The sequence below is a fragment of the Geospiza fortis genome, unplaced genomic scaffold (genome assembly GCF_000277835.1).
Source record: "Geospiza fortis unplaced genomic scaffold, GeoFor_1.0 scaffold17, whole genome shotgun sequence".
Lineage (NCBI taxonomy): Eukaryota > Metazoa > Chordata > Aves > Passeriformes > Thraupidae > Geospiza > Geospiza fortis.
The window spans coordinates 1468845-1476475 of NW_005054438.1; the positions used below are offsets into that span (position 1 = coordinate 1468845).

The 7631-nt window shown below is 42.4% G+C and overlaps 1 long non-coding RNA gene across 1 annotated transcript; it reads right to left on the reverse strand.

Annotated features, from left to right (window-relative positions):
- Positions 1-4919: 4919 nt before the first annotated feature.
- On the reverse strand, positions 4920-7621 carry LOC115948595. The gene is made up of 2 exons (XR_004082401.1): positions 7514-7621; positions 4920-5948 (listed from the first exon to the last, which is right to left on the reverse strand). It is a non-coding gene; the product is annotated as an uncharacterized LOC115948595 (long non-coding RNA).
- Positions 7622-7631: the final 10 nt, after the last annotated feature.

Genomic DNA, 7631 nt, shown 5'->3' on the forward strand with positions numbered 1-7631 from the left:
TTTTACAGCAAAATAATTCCAGACATATTCTCTCAAAAACATTTGGCCAACAGCAACTCTAAGACAGTGTTGGTTACTGCAGCTCTAAGCAGGTACAGTGGAGAATTTCTCTCTTACAAGCTAACATGGACAGGTTTGCCCTTCTGCAGGTCTCAGACACAAAAGCCAGGCAACACCCAAAGTACCACACATGCCAGCCTGTCTCCAAGAGTGACACTGCCAGTTAAAGATATAAAATAAATCAAAAATCTGTTTATCATCTTTTTTAAAACAGGATGTCAAATACACCACGAATTGCCAGGTCCCACTCTCGCTTTCTCTCTTCCAGTGTAGTCCTAATAAATAAAATGAGACCAGAGCAGCTCTCAGGTCTGCAGCAGCTGGGAAGCAATGGGGGAAAAGTTTCCAATGAAGAGACTTTCCACATTCACAGAACTTTTACAGTCTTAATTTAAATGAAAAAAACTCCTGCTTAAGGGAGGAAACCCCCATATCCAGGCAGAGGGGAGAAGAGAGAATTTCTGTTGTACATCACACATTTCTACAGATTCCTGGGAAAAAAATATGTCCCTTCAGTAGCTGGAGAGTCCATTGACAAGACTGCAGGGGTCAGATTCCTCAGCTACTCTAGATTAGCCTGGAAAATGCAAAACTCTCCTGTGAGTGTGTCAGGTTCCAGCTGCAATTCCCCCCTATGCCATCCTTGCAGCATGACACCCTCTGCCTTTTCCCAATTCCTCGTCCACATGCAAAGGGAAATTTGCATTTTCACCATGTCCTCTCCAACAGGGAACTTCTCTTTTGTATTTTAAAGACAACTTTATTGATACTTTGTGCTACTCTGGAAAGAGGAGGAGACCTCAAGAGGAGAAAGAACAGCCACCTTCACTGAAATGCCACAGCTGAGTTCTTCTATGCCACTTTGATATTTTCTGTGCTTTAATTAGCCATTAATTGGCCAGATAAGTGCCATAATCGTTTAGCCCAGCACCAAAATACACCTGCATAACCCTGAAGGCAATTTCAACCTGAGGCCCAATGTCAACATAAGTTTTTCCTAGTCCTGAGTCATCAGCCCTCACAGCAAGTGAAATACAGACAATAATGCTTCAGATACACAAACATCACAAAATATAAAAATAAAAAAGCTTAAAGCCAGATTTGTCTGCATATCTTTATCCTTTGTGCAATTACTTGATCAGCTCTCAGTAGATCTGGTTAGTTCTGCCCATTAAAACCTTTTTTTTCCAAGTTTGTGTGTTTTTCCCCCTCAAGAAGGTCCATGACAACACCAAGGAAGATGCTGTAAGAAGTCACCAAGGGTCTGACAAAACAAACAGCACAGCTCATGTGGGATTTTACCATCAGAGTTGTAGAAATCCTTGTGCTGTGGCTTTCCAGGACTATTCTTGTGACACAGAGCTATGACCTCTGTGAACATAACTAAGAGAAAGACATTGGAGAGATGTCATTTATATAATTGAGAGAGGGGAAGCCGACTGTGTAATGGCACGGAGAAATTTTGTCTCTTCACATTCAGCATTCAAAATTCAATGTACACACAGAGCTGTGTAAGCACAAGTAGTTCCCAAATGCCTGGAATTTAACATGTTACAGCCACTTTGGTCCCCAGCAGGATGCTGGTTCTGGAGAGGCAATCAGCTTCTCTCTTGCCCATGTATCACTGGCTCCTGGGTAATGAACTGCCACAGGGAACTGGGGGAAAGAGTGTTAAACTGACAGAAAAGCAGGTCAGGCAAAAAGGCCTCGTCCAGTGCACTGCTCCTGTCCTTCAGAACTGAAAAGCAACACTTTCTAAAGAAATCCCCATTCTGTTCTGGGGGCTGAATTCATCATGCATAGAATGTAATTTTACAGCCCAGAATCAACAATAAATTCAGTCAGTAGCCTGAATATGAAGACATCAATAATTCTGTATCTTGGCTATTTTTTCTCTGCCACTTGAGCCTTCCCCTCAGTAATGGATAAATCCATGTGGAGGTGACATCAGTCAGAGTGCCCAGGCCATAGCAATGCAAAGCTGTCCCTCAGCTGTCACAGGGCAGAACTGCTGCTCATGGCCTGAAAGCAAGTGCTATTTCCTCATCTCACACCATGGGCATGTCTTTAGAGTGCACAGAAAGGCACAAGAATAAGTCTGAAGTTGTTATAAATTGCAAATTCTCCTTGAAATAGACATTTTGTCATCTAAGAACCAGCTTGTTAAGATCAGAAATTAAATTAAATTAGTGACACAACAGTGCCCTGGCGCTATCTGATGAAACAAAGAAATGAAAACCTATTTTTTCACCAATCCAGTACCTTTCTTTCCTAACTTTAGCACTTTTTACTTGACAAGAACTTACCACACATCACCTCTAACACTTGGATACAATTGCTGAAAAGAAAAATCATCTACTCAACATACACCACGCTTTTCCAGCATCTCAGCGTTGCACAAACACAAATGGACTGGCTGAAATTCTGGAAATTGCTGTCCATCTCTGTGGAATCTCTGACCCCAGAATGTTCCCATTTGAGGCCAAAGTGACTGATACTGAGGAGTGAAAGCATCAAGCTCACTTTTCCAGTGTGCCATAGCCCTAATAGCTCTTTGGTGCTTTCTCTGATTCACTTACATGAACCTTCTCAAGAACTCAGGCTACAGCCACGCTGCTTTCTGCCAAGAAACTCAATCCCTAAAGCCACATTTACAGGAAAGCAGGATGTTAACAGAATTACTGTACTAAAGCAAAATTTTGCATTATCATTCCGTTTGTTCTTCCTGGAAATTAATTTTGTTAAACATGAACCAAAACATAAGTCCTCCTATTTATTTGTTTTTAAAAATAAGCACCAGAAAAAAATATTTTTCTTGCTTTTCCTTGCTTGAACTTATTGTCTGGATAGAATGACAGAAAATGCTTGCCATATCATCCATCTCTCCATTTGGTTTTTCCTGAATTTCTTTACATACACAATGAGCTGGGATGAACACGCTTGTAACTAGGAAACCAAAGTCACTTTTTAATATTCTTACACACTTCCACTGTAATCAGAATACTCAAGATTTTAATTTTAGAAGGCTCAGACACCAAACTCCAGCTGTAGTTGCACGGAGCTGGGAGAGCTGCTAACACAAAATTGCACCGTATCTGCTGTGCTGTGACAGATTTTCTATTTCAGTTGCTCCTGCAGCTTTTCATCAACATGTTTTTTAGAAATACCCACGAATTCGCAACCCCTTCCTAGCTGCAAATGAAGACTTTTTATGCTTTAATCATAGTAACCCATGACTGTCTGCCCACTTAAAAAAAACACACACACCAATACCTGTGGCTTATTTGTCTCTGAATCATTGTCCAACCTGTGGAAAATCACCTTTTTAAACAGGAATGTGTTTCTTGCTATTTAACAGCTTTCCAGGTTAATATTGCCACCCAGCTTGGCACTGTCTGGCACCATTTATCTGAACCTGTTCGAGCTGCTGCATGTGGGCTCCAAGTGGAAAATATTAACGAGATTGTGCTATTTGCAGAAGAATGAGGCTGACAGCTAAAAAAGCTCAAGACTTGGCACTCAGAAGCAATGCCAGGAATGAAGGTATTTTTAAATTATTCTGTATTATACTTATTTTCATGGTAAGAAATTTACATCTTCAGGAAGAGTCTTGTCTGTGTGTCTTGTATTACACCAGTAATGGAAATAGCAAATTTTTTTTAATGCTCACATTGTGTATCTCACTGTCTGGGTTTCCCTTTGAATACTGGGAAGTGTCTCTACTTTCATGACAAGATAAGTGACAGGTTTTAACCAGAAAAAGTAAGATTCCTTACTTTACCTGCTAGTATTTGTTATAGGAAGTGTCATCGGAACACATGAGAAGAAATAAATAAAAATCCAGGCACCCTTTACAGTGCACAGCTGTCAGCAATGAGAAAACTCCGTGTTTGCATTTTGCCAAGTCATTAAGTTTTGGCAGAATATTTGGAATCAATAGAGAGAGTTCCCAGGAACATCTGCATTCAAAGAAATGGGTTCATTCACGTGTGTTCTGTGATCCCAGGTAACTGTGCTCCACATCCCAGAAGTTCTGGGATAGAAGCCGGTGTCTGAAGGAATGGGATAAGAGCCACAGCATTTGCCCCACTGTAAGATTTTCAGGGGCAGAGAGATAGAAGGCAGTTTCTCAGAGATTAACCATCTCCCTCTGCAATATGTCCTTGACAATAATCAGTTCCAGAGGATTTGGTGAGAAGCAAGAGACAAAACCCTGTGGCTGGGGTTTTGCATTTCCACTTTTACAGTGCTTACAGGAGGAGTTGGAGCTGGAGAAGCCCGACTGCCAAGGTGCTCCAGCAGGACACACTCCCAAAGCCACCAAAGTACAGAACAGATCACTCTGCATGGACAGAAGACTCAAAGAAAATTTACCAAGATGAAAAATCTTAGCACTTCCATCTAGTCAGGGTTCCCCCATAGAAATCAAGCTGCTTCTTCTGTCGTTATCCTCTCTCCTCCCTCAAAACCAAACTCCTGTCTCAAAACCTCTTTCCCAGCTGCTAATAGAGGACTGCCTCAGGGTATCTGAGCTACTTGTAGGTTCTCTGCAGGAAAAGAACCTGATTGGATTTAAATTAATCACACAAGGTCCAAATCTTCATTAAAGAAAATTCTAGGATCTCTACATGTAAAAAAGCTGAAACTACAGATCTAAAAAAAAGACAATTATCTCCAGGATATGACTTCATTTCAACTATTTTTATATTGAAAAATGTTAGTGTCAAAAACACTGAACTATTCAGAGGACACAATTTTGCCCTTCAGTGCAATATTTACACAATGAAAACCAGTAATTCTCCTACTTTCAACCAGTGTTTTAGTGTTTTAGCTTTTACATGTTAATTTGCTCACAATGCCCATGTATTATCATCCTTTATTTTCTTTGAAGTTTCTTTACATTCTACATTTTGCAGGGGCTCAGTTTTTAACAAAATTCCAGTGATAAAGCTTGTTGGCAAGTATGATCCAAAGTTAATCTGAGCAGTTATTGGATACTCCAAATGGAGAACAAACCTTATAGTTAACAAACATGCACCTGGTAATAACAGCTGCAACCACACAAAAAGATAAAAAATATATCAAACTAAGCCCCCCCTCAAAGCATCTAAAATTAGAAATGTTGGAAAATACATTCATAAACAAGCTGATCTTGAAAAACCAGAATACATTCAAATAATTGGGAATGGTACATTTGACAAAATTAACCTACTTAGAGACAACTTAAACCCCCAATCATTCTAGAGAATGAATTCCTTCCCTAGATTTCATTAGGATCAAGACAAATCTGATTTACAGGAATATAAGGCAACCATAAACTTTAATAACATCAAGTCAATCAGACTCAATCATGAAATACAATCAGATTGAATCACAGAATCTTGGAGGAATGCATTCAAAATTTCTCAAATCATGTATTTGTAAGAGTGACAAAACTATAGACTCAAAGAACATCAAGGGTTGGAAGATCACTGCTCCAAGCCCCAGTGTCCAACCTGGCCTTGGGCACTGCCAGGAATCCAGGGGCAGCCACAGCTGCTATGGGCACCTCTTCAGGGCCTCACCATGCTCAAAATGAAAAATTTCTTAATATCTAACCTATATTTCCCCTTTTCCAGTTTGTACCCATTCCCCCCATCCTGTCACTCCAGTCCCTGATGAAGAGCTCCTTTCCAGCTTCCTTGCAAGTCTCTTCAGATTCTGAAAGGTGTTTTGAAGTCTGCACACAACCTTCTCCAGGATGAACACCCAATTTTCCCAGCCTGTCTCTGTAGGGGAGGTGCCCCAGTCCTCTTATCAATTTCATGGCCTCTTCTGGACTTGCTCCAACAGAATTATACAAGTCATGCATGGGCTCTGTTCCACTGGCTGCCCTTTCACCAGGGGACCTGACAAATTAAAAATACTGTTAATAAATATCTGCACAGCACAACACACACACACACACACGTGTAAGACCACCTTTCAGCAGGGTAATTTAGGACAGAGATCCTCCATCGGTGCCACAGGCCCTTTTGGAGAAGCACAGCTGAGAAATTATGCAAGACCAACTAGTTTCTGCTTGGCTGAGAAGTAACTTAGTACACATGAGGGGGAAAAAAAAAAAAAAGAAGAAGAAGAAGAAAGCTCAGGTTAGCTCCCCAAATCCTCCCCTGGCAGCACAGCCAGCCTCACTGCACAAACTGGTTTATGGGAACAGATGCAAGTGCTTTCCCAGTTGTTTGTTCCCATCACCACAGCAGCCCCCGTGCCAGAGCAGTTGTCTGCACAGCAAAGCGGAGCAGGGAGCTCTTCCAAAGAGCTTTGCTGGGGTTTTGTGCTGGCTCACAAAGCCACACTCGCATCAGGGCACAAGTCCCTGAGTGAAAAAAAACCCCACTCCTTTCACAAGCAGCCTCCCCAGTTTCCAAAGCTACCAAAAGAGCCAGCAATGACAAAACAAACCCCCAAGATCTGCAGAGGCGAAAAAGGAGCCAGACCCAGTAAGGTACATCGCCTTCCCTTACGTGGGTTTTAGCCCATTTGCAACAAAACCTTGGCAAAAAAAGAGGCTTAAACGCATCCCTAAAAACATTCCAGGGATTCTACAGCTGCTTCAGAGTATTTGTGACTTAGGTGGGATATCTGAAAGCACACTGAAAACATGTATGGGATTAGATGCTAATCTCTAGAGCTGTCCTTAATGAAAAGATAACGTGCCAGATTAGCCTTCGACAAAAACAAGAGGAATCTTGTAATTCTTAAGTTCTATTTTAATACTTGCATTTTGACACATAAAGCCCTATTCAGGTATTTAATTCAAAGCGGATAATCACGATCAGAAGCCAGCCTAAAGCAATGATAATGGCCATTATAATTTTTTTTCAAATCAGCAGTTACAAAGGGGCTGAGCCAAAACCCACCGGGACCTGGGCGTGTGTGTCCTTGGTGGCAACAGACGGTGGTGGCCTTTGAGGGACACTGGGTGGCTTGTGAGTGGGATGGTGGTGGCTTTTGAGGACAGGGGTGTCTTTTGAGGGGTCAGAGGGTCACTTTTGAGGAGGACAGGGGTGGTTTTTGAGGGACAGTGGGTGGCTTGTGAGTGGGATGGTGCTGGCTTTTGAGGCGGACAGTGGGTGGTTTTTGATGGGGACGAGTGGTTTTTGAGGGACACTGAGTGGTTTTTGAGGGACAGTGGGTGGTTTTTGAGGGACAGTGAGTGGCTTCGGAGGGGTTCCATGGGCAGTGAATGGGATATTGGGTGGCTTGGGGGAGTCGGTGACTTTTGATGGACACAGTGGTGGCTTTTGAGGGGGACAGAAATATGAGGGGTGGCTTGTGAGGGACACAGTGGGAGGCACTATGCACAGTGCTTCTTCACAGACATTGGGCCTTACCCCTACACCTAAAAAAACCCAATAATAATAACAATAATAATAATCGCTACAATAAAACCTCACGACGAAACACGTACAAATTCCGGCGAATCGCGCACTAACGCCGCACGCGGGTTCCCCTCACACCCACAGCACACAGGCCGGGGGGGAATGGTGGGTGCGGGTTAGCACAGCGGCACCTCCCGAACCCCTCTG